Here is a 24,555-nt window from a genome sequence, read left to right on the forward strand (position 1 = left end):
AACATTACCTGTGATGTAAATAGGACCTGCTGGAGAAACAAGTATGTATCCAAGAGACTACCCCTTCTCTGGAAAATGCTCTTCATCCATGTTAAGCAGAGTTCCTCCCTAACAGTATTTAAGTTTAACTTGGACAACTGGATGGGGAACAGGAAATTCATCGGTGATTTCGGAACTATGTCTCTAATGACTGTAAATGGTTCATCTCCCATACCCCTGCTTGCAAATGTTTCATCTACGAAGCCCCTGCTTACTCTTATTAAGGATACAAGAAGTTATCAGAGATTTGGGATGCATGGCTAGGCTTGAAAAGGACCTTGTGGCTGTTAGCCTAGTAAAAACCTTTGAATCTATGAACCTATTTTCATAAAAAGGACTAAGCTAATTGTAATTAATAAATATAGTAGTATATTACTAGTGATATTTTAAATATTAATTGCTCTGATATACTTTATGAAGGAATGGTTGCAAACATTGTTTCAACATAAGTATGCCTTTATGAAAAAGTCAATAATATGTCATCTAATTTTTTTTTAACTTTTAAACTGTAGTAAACTGCTTGCTTCAGTTTAGACTGCACAGAGACTGTTACAGACCTCAAATGAAATACCTGCTTTTAAAGGCCAGTATTGCATTAAAAATTGGAATCGGCTAATTGAACATCCCCAAAACTTTGTGCACGGGACAGCTGCCCCTCTCGCCCTACCCTAGCTTTGCTACTATAATAGAATGTGTGAGTGTAGATGACAATATAATTAAATTATCCTTTGTATAACAACAAGGTAATTGTAATGACCAGTTACAGATTATATGAAGGCAAATGCTATTTACAAGACTGAAAAATGTAAGACATATGAGCATCTTAGAGGTAAAATAAGGTTTTCACAGGGTGGGATATAGGAAGAAGCAGGGTCTAGAAAAGCATTGTAGGGAGGAATAAAACATCCTTTTCACAGGTCTTGTCAGCTGACATTGATCTTAGAATCTGTACATTTCAGTTATTGACAATTATGTATTTAAAGTGGTGAGGTCTAAGACAGCGTCTTAACTGCTATAGAAGGAAAGGAAGAAAGGAAAACACTGCAAGGATACAAGGGGATTGATCCTTTAAATCCACCCATGTGGGTTGCTTTTGCCTCCATATACCCTCTTAACTGTTGTTAACAACTCCAGTTTAACAGCACCTCGTGATATGCTATATAAACATAAGGTACTCATGGAAAGGGACTAGTTTTGCAGTCCCTGTGCTTAGGAATGGATATCCTGTGGTAATGATGCTGTGAACCATTTTTACTTTAATTTGCATATGTTCAACATGCATTTGAGATAGCCTTTCTTATGTATGTATGCACGTATTTATTTATTTATTCATTTATTTTGCTTCCTCATTTCAAAGTCTGTGACCCGTATGCCACTTCTGTGTAAGTGTATAGTATGCAGAGAATTTTTATCTTCATTTCTAATGTTGACAAGCTAAAATTGCCTTATACTGACCTATTGTTAATAATATGAAATGATGCCTGTATAAGTAATTCACAAATCTAATTATATGGCTATGGGGAAAAAATATTCATACAGGTATTTCAGCATTTTTAGTTGTTGGTCTCCAAATGTGCATGTGTGCGTGTGTGTGTGTGTGTGTGTGTGTGTGTGTGTGTGTGTGTGTGTGTGTGTGTGATTGTGTGAGTGTGTATAAGTGTATATTTTGTCTGTTTTTCAGTATATGTCTATGTATATATCTATATCTATATCTATCTATCTATATATATATATATATATATATATATATATATATATATATATATATATGGTCTATGTTAAATGTTCGAACATCCAAAATGTCGAACATTACATGGTCGAGACCAAATGTTTGACATTTGGATGTTCGAATATAAAAAAAAAAAAAAAAAGAAAACCCCTGCACCCCCCACACACCCCTACTTAAATATACCAACTCCGAGACCGCACTTCAGTGCAGAAAAGGGAAATTCTCCCTATTTGCACCATACGGTGCCGTTGAAAGTCTATCTTCGAGCACTCAAAAATTTTGAACGTTTGGTCTCGACCATGTAACGTTCGAAATTTTGAGCGTTCGATGATTTGACAGGTACCCTATAAATATATATATATATATATATATATATATATATATATATATATATATATATATATTATATATATATATATAGATATAGATATACATAAGTATCTATATATATGTAAACAGAGATGAAAGCGAAGAGTGAGGGCAAAGTGGATAGCAGTGTTAAATAACCTTTTACAGTCCATCACTCTGTTCTTACACCCATGATTCCTCTTCATGTGCATAGTATCCATGCTCCCCATCAGTCACAGCCAGACACTTGCCCCAGTTGTTCATAATGCCTCTTTCTCAACACATGCTGTCACAAAGTTGTCAGTGTTAATGCACCAGGCTGCTTCTCAGAGTGGAATTATAAATCTGGCAGGAAAATAGACAAGGAAAGTGAGACTGTTAGACTGATTGACAGACACAGAGATGTAAAATGGTAATGCCAACAAATCCAGCAGCATATTGTACAACTCTGGGGTCTTATCATTCAGACAACTATCTGAGGAGCTGTGTGATGGCCACAGGGGAGCCTAGTCCACCTTGTTTGAGTAAATGCCAAGACAGGAGGGAAAGACCTTCCTAAATGCAGGGAAGCTGATTGCTGGCAAGAACACCTGGCAGAATTACAAGTTGAAGTTGTGTTTTTTTTTTTATCAGAAGAAAGAATTGCAAAGCATACTTTCCTGTTTACATATGCAGATGTATAATAATGTTTGCTTATGTTCACAGTGACTAACTGAAGAGATAACAAATGTTGGTGAATACATAATGTACTGGGAATTGTATACTGGACGGTTATCTTGAACTTAATCTACATTTGTGAAGAAATGCATACTTTCTGAAACTGTAATTTAAGAATGGTTTCTGAAGAAAAACAACTGGTGAGCTGCTTGAAAAAAATAATTTAGTGTGCAAGAAAATGTTTTCCATGCTGTTTTTTCTTCACTTTGCCTGCTTAAAATGTCAGCTTCTAGAGATGGTCATTGCAGTATATGGAATGGAGTGTTTCTTCATTGTCAGTAGTCCCTGAATAATTTCTCTCATACACCAATGAATGTTAACAGGCATCAGTCTGTAAGTAACCTATTTAAATTAGGGCAGTATTTAAAAAACTGTAACTGACTTTTCCCTGCAGTTGTTTACTTGCTGTCTATGCAACAGCACACGACAAGCACATAATAACATGGTTATGATTGAAGACATGATCAGAACTCTCCATATTGTAGTTCTATATGAATAAATTTTAATATTTATTGAGATATCTGTTTCTAGTTGCTATAAACACTTAGGTATAATTGATTTTATTGTGGTAGGATTTTAGGGCTCATAATTAGTTTTTAACTGATTGCATTTTTTCTGTTTGTGTCAAATTGATTCTAATTGTGCTTTAAGATGTATGAATTACTGAGTTTGTTGGATGAAATTCTGAGGTGATGAATTTAAGAAATATTTTTTTTCTTGCACAGCTGCAAATATGTTTACAAATAATGCTTCATGGAAATGAAGTGTTTTTGGATGAATGAATTGAACAAGTTATCCATCTCACTAAATTAGCACCAATATTCCCTCCAAGATCAAGTCTAACTATTATACTGACATATTATCCTTAAGAACCATTCTCAAGACTATAGTAAACCCAGCTGTATTCAGGGATTAGTTCAGGGCATGCCTCCTCAGAAGGTCAGATAAAAACTCAATCTCAGGGATCCTCTAACGTAAGCAGCTACTTATAATACCAATTTTTGCTCCCACTTTAATTCCTGCATTGAAGTATCTTTCCTCTTCCATCAAAAGTATGATGCCCACCTTAAGAAAAATCCCTTTTGTGGAACCCAGTATTAACAAACTCTACAATAAAAGAAAACATCCTCTGATAGTAATAAACAAGCCAAAATCAACTAGTAAATGCAGACTCAAAATGGTCTGCAAATAAGTTAGGAATAATATCAAAACTTACAAAATCATGTATGAAATAAGTACCAGTGCCTTTTCCAAAGGTAGCCACAATGCCTTTTGTGCACGGGTCTGATCTCTGATAGTGCTACCACTCTAGTCCCTGAGGATATTTCCAGTATACTCGCAGATAAATTTAGTAACAAATTCTCCGTGGTCTCAGCTTCTCCCTGTACTAAACAGTCCCTGCCTCCCTCTTCAGCTATCTCAGAAGAAGTCCTAAATGTTCTTTCCATGACCAAATTATAGGTTTAGAAACATACCAGGTTAATTTCCTCTTAAACATATTCATGCTTAGCAACTCCACTGGATAAATCCCTAATTTATGGAGAATGGTGTAAGTTGTAACTTTATACAAAGGCACCCCTGATACTGACCCTGGGACCTATAGACTAATTGGTCTTACGAATATTGTTCGTAAAGTGACAGAACATAAAGTTATAGAACTTATAAACAAAGATAATGGAAGCTTGCAGTCTCTCAGCCTGAGTCAGTCTGGGTTTGTGAAAGTTATGCACAGATCCCATATGTCAGATCTAGTGGACTTCAAAGAAGGCCAAAAATAAGTCAGAACAAAAGTGGACAAATCTTGGTTTACCTACTAGAAAGCCAAGTGAGCCATTGAAAGCGGAAAAACAGGAATTAAACAGAAAGAACTCTAATGAACTTAAAGCAACACATATGCACTTACACCTCCACACCACTACCTAAACTCCCTGGCATTTATTTTTAACATGATCACTCTCATTGAGAGTAATGGGTGAGTGCAAACCTGTGACTGAGTTAACTAATGTGGCTAGCAGTGGTGATTTATCCAACCAAGCAGTTCTCTGAATCATTCTGCTTTATAAATTGCTTACTGTAAATATTTCCAGTAGTTGAACATTAAGCCATAGGGACAGCCCATCATGGTGGTGTGCCTCACTAAGGTAAGCACTACTGTTGGGCTGTTTCAGAATCAGAAATGGTTACCATCAATGGTAAAGAGGGCTTATCAGTAGAGGTAATGTTTCTGAATCCCAGAGGCTGTCTCTTGCAGGCTCCTATACAATGACATCTGCCTGGCTTTTAAGGCAATAAGGGACCTGATCCTGCCAGACCTGTTGTATATTTAAAAAGGAAAAAAAAAATACCATGTCTGCTTTAAGGACCTGAATGTATATCATAATGTAACACAGCATCTTAGTGAGATAGGTATATAAAATAAGCTTCGATTCCATGCCAACAAAAGGAGCTCTTTAACTCTCTTTAAAGCCAACATCATTGAGTCAATTAGAATTTAAAAAATTCAACTCTGGGTGGTGTACTTGGAACCCTATGGATAGGTGAAATGAGCAGTGGAAATTAACTGGCCATCCTCCTAATGCCCTACTGGACTGAGTGGCTAGTATAAATTAGTGAGCCTATGATGTATGAATATGGAAGTAATTGAGGATATCCTTTCTGAGTGAAAGACAAATAGCCTGTTAAAGAAAGCTTTGAGTATAAAAAAGGATACATTAATTTTAATGTTAGATAAATTATTCATGTGAATTTTATATAGGAACAATTCGTTTTAAAGCAGCACCGGACCTTTTCCAAACAGGATGCATAAATTAATAGATATCCTGGTACAGTTAATTTAAAATGCTTAGGCATGCAAATTTAAGAATTGTCTTGAATGGACTAGCTCTCCTTGAAAAAGGTTTTAAGGTTTAAAGGTGGATACTGACAAAGAACAAATGGCCAGTAGGCACAGCTGCCTTATACTTCTTACAATCCTATGATATTTTATCAAGTAGAAAACGGATTCACTAGACAATCTTGACGTACTGAAATGTCGAATTTCAGTACGTCGAGACCGAATAAGTGGAAAGTGCAGTTACGTGAAACTGTACTATGCCGAATGTGGAAGTGTTGAATCTGCAAATGTCGAATCCGCTATTGGGGTGTTGCGTTCGTGACATGTGGTTTTTGAATTTATCTGGGGTTTCAGGTAAGTGGTGTATGTGTGAAGGTAGGGTATTGAGTAGGGATTTTAGTGTGTGTGAGTGTGTGTGGTGGGTTTTTTTGTGTGTTTGTGTGTTTAGTGCGACCTCAGAGTTAGAATATATAAGTAGGGGGGTGTGAGGGGGTGCAGGGGGGCTTGCCCCCCTGCTTATAGGTAAGTTAGGTGTGTTTGTGTGTGTTGTTATGTTTTGTTTAGTGTAGTTAGGTAGGTGTATGTGTGTGTGTTTATGTGCTGGTTTTGTGTGTGTGTTTGTGTGAATGGTCAAGATTATGCTGTTTGTGATTCTGGGTTTTCAGGTATGTGGGTTTTCCACTGTTCAGTCTCGAAATACTGAAATTCGACATTTCAGTATTTCGAGATTGTATAGTGAATCCGTACAAAACACATCCCGCACAGGATATAGAAATAACATAGTCAGTGACGTATTCCTCTTATTTTCAGGAGCAGTTTAATCTAGAGGTGTCATTAAGTCCTGAAAATGAGGTTGCAAATGACATTGTTAACTTGTTGTTTTCCTAATGTTCTTTTTTAACATTGCCACCTTTTCTTTTGTCTAAACAATCTGCTCAACACAAAACTTAGGTTCATAGGTTCATAGGAGGTTAGTAGGCTGTTGGCCCTATGGCCTTTATAAGCCTAGCCATGTTATGCCCTTGTTTCCTTATCGACCATGTTGTATGGTTTATATTTGCAGTGAGAGTCTATGATCAGCACAAATTGCCTTTATCCAATAGGGATATTGGTGACATCCGCAGGGTAAATTTATGGTCTCCAATCCAGTTGTCTAAGTTACACATAAACAGGGTCATTGAGGAGCTCTGTTTTACATGAATTTGGAACAGAGTTTGTTCCAGAGGAGTGGAAATCTCTGGGAGACATATCTGTCTCTCCAGCATGTCCTGTTAATGTTGCAGGCTAGGGTAAGATCCATAGATTGAATGAATCTTGTCCCATTTGACATGTGGATGTGCAGCATTTCCATTAGGGCAGAGTCTGAGACTGCTGTGTAGACCAGGCACAAGTCGCCCCTCAGCAGCCTATAAGATACAGATTACAGTGACAGGGCCTTCAGTCTGTCCTATACAAGCCATGGAATTGTTATGGCTAGGCTTTCATAGGCCTTAGGGTCGATAGCCTAGTACCAACCTATGAACCTATGAACCTAGGAACCTATGTAGGTCATGTGTTGAAGGCCCTGAATTTTCTTGACGAAAAAACTTTAAGGTCTCTCCAGCTGCTACAAGTGTCTGGTGAGGTACATATGGAAGGGAGCATTGTACTCCATTAGTGGTCTGATGGGGGATGAGTACAGGGGAATTATAACATCCTTAGCTCTGGATGTGATGCCCTTACTTATGAGATGTGGAACATAGAAGGCCTTCCTTACCACTGTGGACATATGGTGATCGAAGTTAAGATTGCTCTCAACCTGTGTTCCCAAATCTCTCACCAAAGGGTTTGAGTTAAGGGGGTTACTGTTAATATTGTAATTTGTAGTTTTCCCCTTTGCTGAAAGGGATGCTAACATTTTTTTTTGCATTTAGTTTAAGTCTGTGGCTTTGGCACTAATCATTTGTCTGTGTAAGCCCTTTTTTTAGTATGTCAACATCGTTGGAGGACTCAAGTTTGCAGTCATCGGCAAACTTGGTAAGTCACAGGCTATCTGTTGTCACTGGGACTTCTGAGAAATATATTCTAAACACGAGGGGGCCCAGCACAGTTCCTTGTGGTTACACCATTGGTAACTGGTCTACTGGTAGAAGTGGAATTCCCAACTTTGACTGTTTGTGTTCTGTTGGTGAGCCAGTTGGCTACCCTTCTAGGGACATATGTTTTAATTCCCAGCTGGGTGAGTCTTTCAATGATGCCTGAGTGGGGGATTGTGCCAAAAGCCTTTGCTAAGTCAAGATAGGCTGTAGGTACTGTTTTGCCTTCACCCAGGGCTTTGGTGACATTCTCAAAGAAGTCCACCAGGTTTAATAAGTATGATCTACCCTTAAAGAAGCCAAATTGGGTTGGGTCAAGAGTTTGAAAGTCATCTATGTCTTTGTTGGTAAGGTCCATGACAATTCTCTCCATGGTCCTGGTGATAAGGCTGGTTAGGCTTATAGGTTTATAGTTACCAGGGTCAGTTGATGGACCCCCTTTGAGCAAGGGAATTACTGTTGCTGTTTTCCAGTCTGATAGGATAAAGCCAGTACTTAGACTCTGGTTTAAGAGAGTGCCAAGTGCTTCTGCTAGGTCCTGTTTTAGACCATTTAGCAGCCAGCCCTGGATGTTATCTGATCCCATAGAGGCTGTTTTTTGACCATGGAGAATGCAGTTATGACCTGCTCTTTGGAGATACTAGGTAGAGGACTGGTGACAGGTATGCTTTGGGGTATGTCTGGTGGGGACAGGGAGGTGAAGTTTGTGCCATATCTTTCTGGCAATGTCCTTAGGATCAGTATGAGTGGTACCATCCACTACTAGTTTGGCACAAAGCTGGGCCTTCCCTTTTAGATTTCTGATGTAGATAAAGAATGCCTTGTCATTATCCTTAGCTAGGGATGCTAGTTTAGCTTCATAATTGGCTTTAGAGGATTTTACAAGGTATCTAATTTGCTTGTTCAAGCTGTGGATGGTGTCTTTCCTCTGCTGAGTCATTTCCCTCTTGTTCTCAAACACTAGTTTCTTTCTCTTGTTGTATAACCCATTTATCCTTAATCCCCACCAGGGTGGCTTGTTTTTTTTTTTGTGTGGACCTTGTTTTGATCTGTTCAGGTACAGCTGAGTCAATACATTTGTACTTGTGTTTATTCAGTGCATTTGCGTACAACTTTACATCCTTTTTACTCTTGAGGGGGTCTCAGGTATGATCGTTACTTTGAACAAGACTGGTATATGATCTGACCTTTCCAGGGAGGGCAACACACAGGGGGTAGTGCAGACATCCCCTATGTTGGTGAGTATTAAGTCTAGGACATTCGAGCCCCTTTGTGGGGGTGCAGACTTTCTGTTCCAGAGCATTTGTATTAGAAAAGTCTAGGAACCTTAGGGCAAGTGTATTTGTGCTCATATGTAACTCCCAGTTGATGGAAGGATAGTTGAAATCACCCATGACCAAGGTGTTTGCCTGTTTAGTGAGTAACTCAAGTAGGTCCAGGTAGGCAGAGTGGTTCTCATGGTTCATGCTGGGAGACCTATAGCTACCAATAATATGGAAGGGGGTTTTACCTACAGTTAGATGTACTTGGATTACCTCTAGGGAGTCGTACTGTTTGACCAGTCTTGAGCTGTATTTGTCTTTAGAGAAGATGAATACACTTCCGCCTTTGGTTCTTTCATGCTTGTTTTGAGGTCTGAACATCTGAAAGACATTGTAGCCTTGCATGTCCAGGGTGGTTTCTGTGGCCTTGAACCATGTCTCTGTGACTGCACAGACATCTGCATCTTCCAAGGTATGGAGTACTTCCAATGAGTGCAGTTTCCAATTTAAACTCCTGGCATTAAGCAGCATAACCTTGAGTTTGTCTCTAGTGGATTTTTTTGCTTCGGGAATTTTGTTGTTATGACATTACCTAAGAAGGCACTACAGGGAGGCAAGTACCTTTGCCAGTAAATGAAAGCAAAGAGGTAACAGGGGATGACCATCTCTGGCAAAGCAGCATGGTCTGTCAAGCATATCTTCCTTGGTTGACAGAAACTGGATCCCTCTGGATTAACACCGAAGCTAAGTCAATTGTTGAAGTCAATCATTTTTTGTTTCTACTGAGGCATCATCCTGGGTGAAGGTAGAATGCTTCTTAGAGCTAGGGACATACTTGCTTGGGACACATAATCTGAGACCTCAGTCATGCCTGTCTTCATGTAGTCCAGTGGGGTAAGTCTCAAGTCAGTGACTCCAACATATACTATGACAGAGTCATACTGGTACTTGTTGTTGAGAGACTTGAGTGCGTGTGTGATCCGACAGATCCTGGAATGTGACAGGCTACTGACCGTGATCTTCTCCTTGTCCAGCCTGGTGAAAGGACCATCTGTGTGTCTCACTATGTAGTCATCTGACCAAGACATTTGGTTTTGAGGTGTTGTGCCTTAGGGTCTTATTGGCTGAGACACTGTTGAGTGAATTATTATGTGTAGTGGATTCTGTGGGGTCTGCAATGTGTGCAGAAGGCTTGCACTTGGGAGGTCTCTGATCTTTAGGTAGGCTTCTAGCGAGTACCTCTGCATATATGGGTTTATAGGATCATAGGAGGTTACTAGACTAATGGCCTTGAGGCCCTTACAAGAGTAGCCAAGTTGTTTCCCTCTTTTAATTGTGCTATCAGTAGACCTGACTCAACACTTGCTGCCCCTATCCAGGAGGGATGCAAGTAAAACCCCAGGAGTGATTTTGCAATTCCCCATCCAATTATCCAGACTACACTTGAAGAGAGTCAGTGAAGGGTTCTGTTTGACTAAAGTTGCAAGCTTATTCCAGAGTAGGGAAGCCTTTGTGAGATGAACCTGTCTGCCCAGCAGGTTATGTTAATGTCTCTTCTCATGTTGAGGTCACTAGAGTGAGTGCAGAGAGTACCATTTGTCTTGCTAATGTGTAGCATTTCCATCAGAGCAGTGTCCGTGGCTGCCTTATGGGGTAGACAGAGGTCACCCCTGAGTAGTCTGTAGAACACAGAGTATAGTGACAGGGATTTTAGTCTATTGGCATAGGACAGATGTTGGACACCTTGAATTTTCTTTGTAAGGTACCTCTGAGGTCTCGCCAACTGTTGGAGGTGACTGGTGAGGTACATACCGAAGGGTGCACTGGATTCTATAATTGGTCTAATAAGTACAGAGTACAGGGGGGTTACAGCCTTTTTTTTTCAGAAGGCAATGCCAGTATTGATGAAATGGGCAACATAAAAGGCTTTCCCTACCACTGTGCAAACATGATGGTCAAAGGAGAGGTTGCTGCCAACGTGTGTCTGTGCTCAGGTCTCTTACCAAGGATTGTGTACCTAACATTTTGCAATGATGTCTCCCTTGCCTGAAGGGGATGAAAAAGGTAAAAAAAAAATAAGACTTAGAGGGCTCATTATCATACTATGCAAGTGTTGTGATGCTTGTGGCAGCTTACTTTCCCTCTGTGGGTATTAACTCCCCAAAATATTTCATCTGGAACTGATTTCCCCAGGTGGCATAGAGGTTGTATATATATATATATATATATATATATATATATATATATATATATATATATATTTATATATATAGACCTGCCTTCACACTGTATAACTACAAAAATGAACCTCACCATTCAAATATAAACATAATGCATTTGCTATAAAAAAGTTATTAAAATGCAGCATTAATGTATATTTATTCTTTGTTTTCATAAAGAAGTGCTAAACAGCACTCCTTTTGCTATAGTGCCACTCACCATCCAATGTTTCCTATTCTTATTTTCCATAAGTCATAATCCTTTACTTGTCTCACTACAGGTCACATTATCTTTACAGGTACTCCTTCCTCTTTTCCCCACTTGCTTTTTCCTTTTCTTTTATTTTGGATATTGAATGCATTCTGTAAAAACTCTCTGTATTCTATACCCACAAATGTGGGAAGTGGATTATCTTCTAGTAAAGCACTCCTCTTTGCTTTTCTTGAGCCCCCATGAGCGTCTGTCTGTTAGAGTTTCTGTGACCTTTTAATTTAAATTTACAATATCCGAAAATCCCAATTAATATGTTTATTTCATTCCTGTTTTTGCTTATGCTGCCTGGTCATGCACTGACTTAATATTGTCCAGTACTACCAGTCCAGACTACTTAATAGACCAGTCTCTTTACTTATGCTGTACATCCTGTCTGATCATATTTAGCTATTTATCTCAGCCACTTTTGACAGTTGTTGTCATCATTACAATTCCTTTATGCAGTCATAATCAGTGGTTTTCTAGGGCCCCTTTTTTGATCTATCCCTGCTTACTATCATGCAAAATATCTGTGTCATTGCTATCCTTGGAAGTTTTCCATAGTCTGTGGTATATGTTGCATTTTTTTTTCATTACTGTCTTTACCTATTGCTCTGTTTTAAATCCTCAGCTACTGTCATTCCCTGGTCTATTGCTTTAAGAATTGCAGTGTCCTGTTATCTACTCTGAAGTCGTTTAAGGAACAATACATTTCATAGTTTCATAGTTTCATAGTAGTGTACTAGGCTATCTGCCCGGGGGCATTTATAAGCCTAGCCAACAGTGATGTGGCTTTACGCCACCCCATACTATATAGTTGTGCCTCTCTAGTAGTGACACATGTGGGACCCCATTATTTAGTAAACTATACCTCTGTCTAGTAGTGACACTGAGGTGACTCCATCCATGCATCGAGATTTTTCTTGAACAGTGCCAGTGAAGGGCTCTGTCTCACATGAACACTGATTTTTTTTAGAGTATGGGTAACCTCTGTGTTATGAATCTATCCCTCCAGCATGTCCTATTGATATTTGTGCAGAGGTTGAAATCTTTAGCTCGTGTGGTTCTGGTGGATTTGGATTTTTTGAGATGGAGCATGTCCATCAATTCCAGGTTTGACAGGCCCTGTATGTTAGGCACAAATCACCTCTGAGCAGGCGGTATGCTACTGAATAGAGCTGGAGTTTCTTTAATCTAGCTGGATAAGGCACATGTTTGAGACCTATGATCCTCTTGAGGTGGGGGGTCTTTCCAGTTGTTGCATGTGCTGAGATACATCCCAAATGGAGCATTATATTCAATCATGGGCCTGACAAGGGAGGAATATAGAGGTACAATGACCTCCTTTGATCTGGATGAGAATCCCTTCATGATGAGATGGGCAAGGTAGAATGTCTTTCTGACCACTTTGGCAACATGGTTGTCAAAGGGAGAGGTCACTATCTCTTGAGTCCCCAGGTCTCTGATTACTTCTTCCTTATTCAGTGGGTTTTGTTCACGGATAATTTGTGGGTACTTTGTTTTCCCAAAGGGATGACTATACATTTTTGGCGTTAAGTTTGAGGCCATGATTCCGCACCAGTTGTCCGTTTCAGTGAGACCTTTCTGTAGGATGAATCAACTATGGCACCCAGTTTGCAGTCTCATAACTTTGTTGTCATCAATATCCTTCCATATTTGCTTTCACATCTTGACTGGTTTTGAGTCTGACATGGCTCCAGAAATTTTAACCTTATGGGTTCTGTTTTTAGCCAGTTTGCTACCCATCTCTTGTGACATATGGATACATTTTAGGCTGCTGCTTGTCAATGATGCCAGGGACAGCCTTGCCCTCATCGATGGCACTAGTGACTGTCTCAAGAAGTCAAACAGGTTTAAGAGGCAGGCCTTCTTGCCTTTACAAAACTGAACTGTGTGGGATCAAGGTTCAGATCCCCAATGTGTCGCCATTTATGAGTTCCATGATGATTCTTTCCATACAGTGTTCAGGTACATATCCTGTAGTGAGGCTAAGATTGAATAGAGTTCTTAGGGGCGGTTTAGTTCATCTTGAAGTTCAACCGATACCATCGGGTCCCATAGATGCTGTGTTTTGCCTTGTTGAGTGCTGATTTCACCTGTGTGTCTGTGATGACAGGTAGGTTACAGCAGGCAGGATAATTACTTCATCTTTAACCTATCTGCCAGAATGTTGGCAATGTCAGTAGGGTCAGTGAATTTTTTCATTGTGTACTAGCTCAGAGCATATCTGAGAATTTTTCCTCCCAAGGTTCTGACATAATGAAGAAGGCTTGTGTTGATTGTCTTTGGTCCTCTTGAATCTTTTTTCAAAGTTTGCTTTAGATGGAGGGTCTTGGTTTTAGTTGGGATTGCTTGATCCATGCATTCTTGGAGATGTCCGCACAAAGTCAGCTTTTGAAAAGGAGGAGTTTATATCCGGTCGGGGCATTTGGATGGACCCATTGATAATTTAATTAGGTATATTATATCTCCTCTCAGAGGGACCAGTGAGTGACCAGTTGCAGCATTTGAGTTTATGAATTCCAGGAATCTTTGGCTAGAATAGTGGGCCCAGTCTATGTTGGGGTAGTTGAAGTCACCATACATGGTGTTTGTGTGACATCATATCTCTCCAGTGTTTTCAGGAATGCTTGATTTTGCCTATGGTGAGTAAAACTTGTATGGTTTCTGATGCCTCATGGCTAGCCACCAATCGAGAGGTGTAGGTGTCCTTTATGAAAATGGACGGAGTGCTCTCAGGAGCCTTAAACCAGGTTTCTACTGCACAGACATCGATGTTCTCCATACTGAGAAGTGCTTGAGTGCCTGCATCTTGAGATTTAGACTTCTGGCGTTGAGCAGCATTACCCTTAATTTTTTCCATTTTTGTTTTTATGGAGGTTGATTTGTCCTTTGAGCATTGCCTAAAAGGCACCGCTTGTCCAGCATATCATCCCAGGCTGACAGACATTAAACTGATCATTTTGTCTTTGTACTGAGGCATCATTCTTGGTGAAGGCAGGATGCTGCTCAGGGTCAGGTCTGGGCTACATATGGACAATGACTGAATCATACTTGTACTTGCTTTGGAGTGACCTGAGGATCCTAGCCTCCGAGTGTGTCTGACTATAGAGTCACCTATTACTAATGTCTCTATTTCTGGGTGTCTGCTTTGGAGGCCTCTTTTATAAGAGCTATGTCTTTGTGTTTTATGTGTTTGGTTTGCATTAGTGGTGGTTTTATGTGTGACTGGTTTTGCTTTGGGTGTGGGTACCATCTCCTCCTGACTGGTCTCTCACAAGTATATGTGTTAGTAGGAAGGAGGAGAGGGTTGTATGAGACAATTGTAACATTGTCTTAAGATTCCCAGATTAACCAGCTGAACAAGAGAGGATGCTAGTGGTCTACCACCGACATACTAGAATATTATAAGGAGTGTTGTGCCTTTGGATGCCTGTGATAGAAGTTCCGAAAACAAGTGCTAATATATACAGCTAAATAGACTTAGACATTTTAATCATCTTTATGTACATGTCCTGTTCTTTTTTATATACTTTGGTGGCATGCCTTAAAATGGAACTGTTTCTCACAAGTCATTTAACCAGTTAACAAAACATGAATGGCAACTAATTTCATAGGCAGACAAAAATAAACTATAAGTCAGACTCTGCAGCAGTTGATTGTCAGTTGGAAACTTGATTTACTATATAATAAAAATGTTATCACAGTACAATACTGCAAGTAATGTCATATACAGTGGCTGGCCTATAAAAGAACTAAGAAGAAACATCTCATTGAAGTTTTTTAAATAATGTAGCATTCACTGTTCGATTGTTGAAGAGTTCACTCAACAATGCTGGTGAAGAGAAATATTTAACTCATTACAGCAGAGTGTGCCTCCAGGTGTTTCAGCAGGTACCTCCTACTGACTCCTGTAGGCGTCAAATATTGCTTGTTCATATTTACTTTAATAATTCCAAAACAATGCAACATATGAGTTATCAGAATATTTCATCTTAAAGCATACATGATGACAAACAGAACTGTATTGATATTTGACCTCTGTCTAATGCAGCTAAAGAGATTTTGAATATTATTTACACACTGTTTATTTATATTGTAGTACTGTACATATTTACCTAAATAGCTCAACATTCAGTTAACACAGACAGAACCGCATAGCTTTATATGAAGGCTCACAGCTGTATGAAGAAAATCCTGCTGGCAGTATGTGTCTTGTCTGAATGGTTACTTAGATATTGCAAGCCGCTCATAGAAAATTACAAAATTAATGTTGACTGCATTTATTTTCAGTTATAAAATCCAGTTTAAGGCATCAGTCTGAGTGAATGCCACTAATGTAAAGAATATTTTATCCTGAATAGTTTGCTATTTACAGTTTTCTAGTAGCTTTTATGGTTCTAGACATAAATATTTACTTGAACTGTAAAGTGATAACTTCATTTTTTTAAAACCTCACGCCGCACCCACTTTGAGTTATAAATACACATTCAAAAGAGTTGTACTGGTGTAATAATCAAACTCTTAATCATTATCAGTACCCTACCAAGTATGTGAAAGAGTTTTAGATGCCCAAATTCTCAAAATAAGGACTGAATCTCTAAGCATATAAAGGAAAGAAAGTTTAAAAAAAAAAGAAAGGTTTGTTATCTCATCAGTTAAGTAAAGTGAGCTTTCTTTCAAGCCTTTATGTTATAGTTCTTTGTGCAGATGTAAGTGTATTAGGTTTTGTATCTCAGAACTGTGAAATGTAACTTGAGCTTACATGGCACCTTTTTTATCGTGCAGGAAGGTCTTTTCTCTTTGTCTGTATTACATTGAAAGTTGTTTCATCTTCTGGGCTTTATTTAAGGAAAACAATGTTTAAGATGGAAGCGTTTCCTGAATGTAAAGTTCATGTCCTTTTATGGTTGTCATGTATGAGGATTTAGAAGTAACACAACTCAATGCAATTCACAGTCTCCACGATGGTAAAGAAAGTTCTCAAACACTGACATTATTTTAACATAGAAGTCTATACCTGCTGAAAGCAAGGACATATTCAGACAGGTGGTTTCCACTTTATTAAATGAGCAACTAAGTAACACATACACATGTTAACTAAAAACCATCTTAACTACCACTGTCTGTAACTTGCACAACCATTACTTCCAAATTTCTCTTTAGATTCTTATAGAAAGCATTAGAATCACTAATAGGTCAGTGTGAAAGTTGCACATTTCAGTTCATTAATAACTTATGGTCCGTATTTTGTGGATTTGGTGTGTGATTCTTTATTGTTCTTGACCAACATCTATGTTGGTCTCTTTCTCTGGAACAGCAAAGAGTCAGACATTTTTGTACATGGAGAAGACAAACATCTGCAGCTATTATGAGTTTTCCTAAAAAATAGAACCTCAGATCAGTTATTTGCAGTGGCGGCTGGTGACTTCAAATTAAAGGAGGGCTACAGGAGACAACTGAATGGGTGAGGCCAATGGGAAGGGATGTGGCCAACTAGAAAGGGGTGGAGCTATGCTCAAAACCACAACAACTGGAACTTTAATTAAATACACTGCCCTGGGTGGCAAACAGTCATTACGAGAGTCCAATCAAGACAAAATGAAGTGCAGAAGAAAAAAATATTTCAATGCATTGGCTACATGACACTTACTTAATATCCAGATGGAAACAGGTTGGCATGAAAAAAGAAATTACTTTTTAAATACATTACTGGAATGCCAGTCAAAAGCAAGTATAAAAAAACAAGTAGCGCTCAACTCAAACCACTTCTCCTTGCACTGCAGTTCTAATTATAAATTTATATTCAGCTTTATAAAAGTACCAAGTAACATGCTGAAAGTAGCAATCTCTGTGATACCCCCACTTGTAAAAATGTGTCTTATCCAAAAAAGACCTGCTGCCTGACATAACTATCTACTTGTTTCATGGGGAAGACATGACCAAAGTAAAAAATGAACAGCAAACAAGAAACAAGCTCAAGATAAATTGCTTAAAGGATTCCTGCACAAGTTATGGACCACACATGATAGATTGGCATTCTGTTTATTTTACGGGTAAGCCTGCAAAGATGACTGCAAGTCTCCAACAAAAGATGACTGCAAGTCTCCAATAAATGTAATGAGCTTCTGAAAATACTGTAATCCTGTCCTTTTATTACAAATACTGTCATATGCATTTCAATACCCAAGGCTTATACATTATCTAGTTATGTAAATATTCTCTGCATGGCAACAACAAAAAGGCTTTCAATGCTGGTAATTCTTTAACAGTATGCTTATTAAAGCTTACTTGCATCTTACAATCTCTGACAAGCTTACCTGATGCTCATTAAATCATTGCTACTTAAACAGAGCAGCAGGGCACTGTGACAGCATGCATTTCCTGAATAATAAGAAGCATAAATCAACAGTATAAAAATCTGACAGAAAACCAGAACATTCTGCAAAATCAAGGACAGATGAAAAGCCACGGTCATACTTGTGGTCTACCTTGGATGGGGGAATACTCTGCACACTTACACTGCATAACTGCTCCTTGCCTTCCTTGGACACATCCAGATTATGACCTCAGATTATAATAAAATGAAAGGTGAAATTAATAATATAATAATAATATAAGAACTATGTTTATAAATAAAGGATATCCTCTGGCTTTATTAGATGATATATCAGTTTATGTCATTAAAAAATGGGGTTAAAAATACCCTCCTATACTTGGTAATGAGGAATTTAATATATTAAATGGAAGAAATACTGAACAAAAAGATTATAATAGAGTGTGTGTATTAACATATTCCCCGTTTGTGATAGATGTTACAAATATTATAAAAAAGCATTGGAATAATTTGGTAATGGATGATGAACTATTGAATGTAATTGGTAAGGAACCCAGTTTTGTGTTCAAAATGGGTATGAATATTAAAAATGTATTAAATAGAAGGACTGACAATGTTAAGGTTATTAATAGACACACAACAAAATGTGGGTTGTGTAAACAATGTTTCGCTATTAATGAAGCAGTAGGGATCAGACTGGATGATATTAATAAGACATATATGGTTTTCAAAAAGGGAAATTGTAATGGTAAAAATATAGTTTATTTAGCTAAGTGCAGTTCATGTACCGCCTTTTATGTAGGAAAAACAGAGAGACAGCTTAAGAAGCGTATTTATGAACATTTATACAAGATCAATGTTAAGGATACAAAAAATGCCTTATATAGGCACATAAATAAGTATGGTGATACACATACGTTTAAATTTGCAATAATCGATCAAGTATATATTTCACCTCGGGGGGGGGGTAACTATAAGGCACAGTTAAGCAAAAGGGAATGCTTTTGGCAAATGTTAACAAATGCCACAAAATTTCCTGGTATAAATGAGTTTATTACTATTAAACCAGTATTACAACTCTTGTAACATTATAAGCTGAGACCATAAAATAATATTACATTATATTTTTAAATATTTTAGATTCATTAATTTATAAATGTTTTTATTTAGGTGGATTGAATTGTTAGATTGTTATTTGTTAAGCACTTGTATATTTTTGCAATTGTTACGTACTGGCTCTTTAAATGAGAGTATTCACTCAGTTTGTTTGGCCCCAAAAAGTTTTTAAATTTGTTAATGGATGCACTGAACTGGTGTTCTGATGAAGTCTGTATTACACAGATGAAAGCGCTTAACCGATGTTTTTAGTATAGCGTGTGTTGCATTAAAGTTTTCTTTTACTTGACTGGGTCCAGTTTCACTCGTACTGTTTTACGTAGCTGAGACAGCGTATAGTCTCAATTTGTTTTCTCTGGTAGTTGTGTTTGTTCTTTGGTCGGTATATAATTTGAAATGTCTCTGGCTGACAGTGATGGCTCTGACAATCATACCTCTCAACTTCAGAGCAAGAAATCCGGACAAAGCCATACATAGAACTAGAAGTGGGACACAGGCCCAAAAATAAGGACAATTTTTAAATATTGCTCTTATTAACTTAGATAATAGAACAGTAGTAGATCTTGCATTAGTACGAATTTTCTGAAGGGTATAAAATCTGAAACTCAAATGTCTGCCATTATTTTCTAACTTCAATCTTTAATGACTTGCCACTAATTTGCCAGAAAACCACAATTTTATGAAAAACAGACCAAAAATGTGATGCAAAATATAAAGTTGCCACACAATACAGCTGGGAACCTGTCAAAAAAGGGACAGCTTTTAATATTAACACTGTTAACTTGAGCAGCTAACAAAATAAGAGCATCTACATGCATTTCTGAAATAAAAGTAATCTATAACTCTGATCATTACAGTTATATATAATTGTAAACCCTCCACATTTTCTTCCAAAATTGCCATTTTGAGGAGGGATTATTAGGGGAGAGCAACATTTTGAGCCAAAATTGGGGACAATTGAGAGGTTTGGATATCCCTAATTCTACAAAGCGATTTGCACGTACCTCTCAACCTCTTAATGCAGGAAATCTGGACAAGGCCAACTATATTGGGGGAACATACAAACACTACTAAAAATTGCTCTTGTATAAACTTAAGAGAGTTGACAGAATAACAGTTCTTGCATTAGCATGCATTTTTCTGAAGGTTATGATGTCTGAAACTTAATGTCTGTCATTTAGTGACTTAATTCCTAAATGATTTGCTAGAAAACCACAAATTTTATGAGGAACAAACCAAAAATAAAAAGCAAATATCTATTCATTCTGCAAAAATATGGACAACTGAGAGGTATAGTTCAACCGCGGTTGTCTGAGTTTGCTACCCCCCCCCTCACAAAATCATGGTCTAATGGAGCATTCCCCCTGCATCCATTCCAACGTCCCATTCCTTGGTTATTTTTCCCCATTTACCATAAACACTGTAATGTGCATACTGCTTTACTTCTGTGATGATTTAGATTTCATTTGAAAAAGTTTTATTTTGCATTTTACATACAAACCCTAATAGATATCTGTTAAACAAAGCAATGCAGTCTCACAATGAAAATAGACTTAGCATTAAAACTTCTCTGCCCTTGAAATTCACATGCATTGAAACAGCATTGAAACCCACATTCAAAGAAAATACATTTTGCCAGTGGCAGATAAAGATTAACTCTGGGCTGTTTTCAAAATCATAGGCCCCTTGAACATGAAACATACACATGCTCTTCGATACACCTTCCTGACTGTATTACATTATATTCCTTGTACAATACAGTACAGTTGTTAGAGGGCATTTTAAATGTATTGTTTTTAACATTTTTCCAGTAAACAATGAAACAAAATGCATGCACCAATGACAGAACCGCCCAATTCAGAACATTTCCATCATAAAATGTCTACTCAACCTTCTATAGTCCACCAGTATCAGTAAATATGCACAATCTTTGAAGTAGTAAAATCCACATTAAAGAAATCTGTAACTAATAAAGAGGTTGCTGCTAGCAAACAACTTTATATGTCATTGTTTCATCTACAAATAAAGTGCCTGTTGCCCTTGAAGAATAAATTGCCTGTGTTGCATGCATTAAAAAAATGATAAGCTAGTAATACCGCAATAGGGAATGGATAGCAAACTGATAACAGGTTCATAATTACTAGGTGTCTTTGCCAAAATGACTGCAGCATCCACCCCCTTTACAACACAGTACACTATCAGCAATGCATCTACCTACTTTGGGAGTAGAACCCACAGCCTTCTGCATCAAAAGCAAGTACACTACCTGTTGTGCTATTAACAATGCAACCAGACTTAGCATAAGCAGCACTAAACTTTTGTTCCCCTGCAGCTCTCAGCTCCTTGTAAAATCTACTCGACACTCAGCTATATCTCTGAACTTTGCAGCACAAGATATCTGGAAAAAGCCAAAATGTATTGGGGGGGGGGGGGACAAAAGGCCAAAAAACAGGGACATTTTAAACATTGCTTGTATAATGATGGAAAGTTGCTAGAATAAAATGCCGTGTTACCACCATACATTTCACTACCACGTCTAGAACCCAGGGAACCCTGTGCAAAACAGTCAAAGAAACATACCACTATGCCAAATCAGCTGAAACAGAGGAAGACAAACTTAAATGGCTACGATTTAGTGAATTCAGTTCTCACCATAGCTGTCAACCTCTTAGCAAAAAACACCTGAAAAAAGCCAATAATGTGGGAATACAGCTGCCAAACATATTCAGTGAATTCAGTTCTCACCATAGCTCTCAACCTTAGCACAAAATACCTGGACGAGGCCAATAATGGGGGAATACAGTCCCAAAAATATGGGCAAATTCCAAATATCCATGTTATAAACTTAGACAATTACACTATTTATCTGAGGTGTGATGCTGGCAGTCTGTAACTGATAAGGCACATTTAAATGTCATTGTTTTCTTAATGGCTTTGTTGTTGGGATAATTGACCTAACTTAATTACTGTGTCACTCTTAGGAGCTGTTGTGATGTAGATGAGACAAATGCAAGAAAGAAATGCAAAAATAATTATTAAATAATGTTTTTTTTTCTGTATGTGAACTGCTTAGTCTTGGATTACAAGGAAGAAAAACACTTTTTGGAAAGAAAAAAATTGACTTTGGGGGTGGAGTTTTAGTTTAATGAGTGGAACTGGACAGTGGAAGTGTCCTTCAAGAGTGCTCCGGGAACTCTTTTATAGAGTAATAATTAAGAGGCATTTTTCTTCTGTTTCATGCATTATGGCTTAATTAATCTCTTAAGGCTTGATATCAATAGATATTAGTTCTGTGTGTTTAATAATGATGATTTTCTACCTTGATGGGAAAAAAAGGTAGCAAGCACTTCCAATGGAGCTCACAGCAATCCTGATTCCCCATGCAACCACATCCTGAAGAGATGGTCAGTGGAAGATGATTCTTTTATTCCTCTCCACCATGTGCCATTAAAAGCATGGCAAGGAACATAGCAAACCAAGCATACACCCCCCGACTTTGCTCTGCTGTCTACCATGCACGATTACTTTCCTACCTTTGAACAGGGTAGCACATTCCACAGTTTTCCCTGTGATAGAGTGACACACCATTGATCAGATAACAGTTGCTTAATCACAGATGATCAAGAAGACAAATTTCCCTATGTGTACCCACACTGATCATAAACAGTCTTTTTGCAAGGTAAAAGACTCCTTTTTCTTCTTCTTTCGGCTTTTTCCGGTTAGGGGTCGCCGCACCGGATCACCTGTCTGCTCATGATTGGCAGTGGAGTTTTACAGTGTTGAGTTGCCAGCCCGGCACTCAATCTTCCACAGAAGGCACACACATGCACGCACTCACACCTAGGGCCAATTTAGAGTGTCCAGTCCACTTACAGCATGTCTTTGGGATGTGGGAGGGTACCGAAGCACTTAGAGGAAACCGACGCGACCACAGGGAGGACATGCAGACTCTGCACAGAAGTCACCCCAGCCAAGGATCGAACCAGAGAACCTCTTGCTGTGAGGCAACCCCAAGTCCCTTATTTATATCAATTAAATTCATGGTTGCTCAATACTGGTGAAAAGAGAAAATCTCCAAAACAGCACATCGAGGTTGCATACACACATACAGCGTGATATCGCACTGCATAGCTTTGTGGAAGTAATGGTGATAATATCATCAATGAAGTTTCATCAGGAACTTAGAACTTGACCAAATTTCCCTTAACATCTCATAGGTAAGCTCGTTAAACAAGGACCCTATTAAATGGCTGGCTTCTACAAGGCATGTAAAACCTACCCTTTGTGGGGTGACTTTCTTCATTTTACATATTTGTTGGTAATGCTTCTATCTATAAAGTCACCATGTCATTGTTTGTTTCCTTTTCCACCCCCACCCTGTCTTCACACTTCTCTTCACTTCTCGCATCCCTCTCTCTTTTCCTTTCTACCTCCTCACATCCATATTTCCTCTTACTTCTAAGTCTCTCAATGCTCTAACCTTTCTCTTACTAATGCATCTCCACTGAGCTCATAACATCTCACATGTTATGCACTGAACTGTCAAAGGTTGGACTCCTGCTATCAAGGGCTGACATTTCCACTCCTTTTATACATTTTGAATACTGATTTTATAAACCTTAAAGATTTTTCGATACAGTCATCGCTCTTTTTCTCTAGTCCATTTCTGGGAACTGAGATAGTTAATACTATCTTACAACAATATTAATATGTTGCTTACACTATTTGTTTTCTGTAGTTGTCTAAACTGTTTTTTCCCCAGATGCTTTTGGGGTCTATCTGGCCCTGAGGCAAAGGTTCACAGCAGTTTCAAGGAGGAAACAAACAGCTGCATTGGAGCTCACAGCAATCCTGACTCCCTATGCAACCACATCCTGAAGAGGTGGTCAGTGGGAGATTATTTTTCCATTCCTCTCCACCATTTACCATTAGAAGTGTGGGAAGGAGCAATGCAAATTAAGAATACCTACAACTTTGCTCTTCTGTCTACCATACACTATTACTTGCTGGACATCTTCCTTCAGTTTTCTTTCTAAATTAACACCCAAATCATTGATCACCATAAGCCTAAAATCAATCATGTATGAAGATGAGCTGTTCTTCTCAAAAGTCACATCAGATATAATTTCCCTAAACAATTCACTTTAGTTTAAGAATAAAGTCCTGCAAACAAATCACACAAAGACAAATGGCATGCTGCTTAGTACATCTGTAAATGATGTTAAAACTCCTAACTGGCATCTGCTCCTAACACCCAATAATCTTCCTAATAAAGTGGTAGGGTATTTTACATCTTCAAATTTTGGTTGGGCAAAATGTCCATCTCACACGATTTTGATAATCTCTATGACATAATCTGTTCAAATATCAAAGCAGTGTACACTGTTTCTCACTGTTTCACCCCCCCCCCCCCCATCCAGAGCCTTGCTAATCAATTGTGTCTTTATCCTTCACCTTGAATCTGGGTTATCTGTTATTATATTAGTGGTAAAAGTGTAATTTATTAGGCACCAAGTGATTTCTGTAACTATGTGTTACACAAGCTATTGAACTGTGCATCCTTGGGTTATCCTGTTAACAAAATAATTTCACCAACTGTCAGGTTT

This window comes from Protopterus annectens, chromosome 8.part0 (assembly GCF_019279795.1).
Source record: "Protopterus annectens isolate FY-2018-M chromosome 8.part0, PAN1.0, whole genome shotgun sequence".
Classification (NCBI taxonomy): Eukaryota; Metazoa; Chordata; order Ceratodontiformes; family Protopteridae; genus Protopterus; species Protopterus annectens.